This window comes from Saimiri boliviensis, chromosome X (assembly GCF_048565385.1).
Source record: "Saimiri boliviensis isolate mSaiBol1 chromosome X, mSaiBol1.pri, whole genome shotgun sequence".
NCBI lineage: Eukaryota > Metazoa > Chordata > Mammalia > Primates > Cebidae > Saimiri > Saimiri boliviensis.
In genome coordinates this window covers 60,806,846-60,808,035 of record NC_133470.1, presented here as the reverse complement: position 1 = coordinate 60,808,035, position 1,190 = coordinate 60,806,846, and the positions used below count along the sequence as shown (strand labels likewise).

The following is a 1,190-nucleotide window of genomic DNA, read 5'->3' as shown; positions in this document are numbered from 1 at the left end:
TTTTTTTTTCTCTTCAGAGGATTTTATTTCAAGATAAATCATAACTTATACCCACACTATGATTCCAAAGGGTGAAAAAAGTGTTTTGCCTCTTCTACCCTCCAAAGACAGCATGGCAATGCCAACATCTCTAAAATGCCTCTGTTGTCAGAAGCTATAGTTCAGTCATTGAAAATGCGTCTCCATTTTGAGCTGAGGTAAGCTTTGTTAGGAAACCTCTGCAACAACTTATTCAATTTCTTTGGAGGTAAACCCCCAGACTCTCCCAGGGTTTGCTGTATTGATCTCATTTTTCGGGCTTCCTGAGCCCTCGCGGCACAATCAAGGAAGCCCTGGATCTCTTTAATGCACGCATCGTCGCAGAATTCATTCTGTTTCCAGCAAGCCATCATCACCGACATCTCTGTGATACAAGTCGCCTCGCCCTTCTCCCGGCGCCGCTCCCCAACGCGGTTAGCTAGAATGAGGGGTTTATTGGGCTTCAGTATAGGCTTCCGCGAGTTCCAAGGCCGACCCAGGCGGCCCCGCAGGCTGGGTGTAGCCATCGCACACGCTTTTTTTTTTTTTTTTTTTTTTTTTGCCATTGACAGAAATTTATTTTTCGATTAAGACTACAATCTGAATTGCCTATTTATAGTGCAAGTCCATCCAGGATTTATGCTAATTAAGGTTTTTTTCCCTATCAAGAAAAAGACTCCCATGAAAAGAAAATAATAGCTCAAGGGAAAAAATGTAAAGTTCTCCACAATAATTATATTTCATTTAAATTTGGAAATAAAAAAATGATCTGAAGCAACAATTGATGTTATCCCGTTATCCTAATAGATGCCATGTAAGGTACTAATCTACACAGGGTCCTCTTTATACAACATATGCTGCATTTTATTGAGACTTAACATATGAAGCTTTCTCTTGAAGGCGCAGATACTTTGCCAAATAGGCTCAAGGTTTTAAGAGGACCATTTGTTAACGACAGGTACACTTTGTAGCTATCATATCTTCATACTCTTTATAGGCACAAATGGATAGGAAAGCCCTTGGGCTCTAAATGAACACCAATGGTGGCCTGGCAGAGTGCCTTCATGGGCAGATTGTGGTGGTGGCCAGAGGGAGAGACGTCTCTGCCTCTGTAGAAAGGAGAGAAAAGAGCGAGAAGGACTTTGTCTTTTGTCATTTGAGTGTCAGCTTAG

The 1,190-nt window shown here is 41.7% G+C and overlaps 1 pseudogene across 1 annotated transcript; it reads right to left on the bottom strand.

Moving 5' to 3' along the window:
• Positions 1-552, bottom strand: LOC101044060 (small ribosomal subunit protein mS37 pseudogene; annotated as a pseudogene). Its single transcript, XR_012515707.1, has one exon. The product of XR_012515707.1 is annotated as a small ribosomal subunit protein mS37 pseudogene (transcript).
• Positions 553-1,190: the final 638 nt, after the last annotated feature.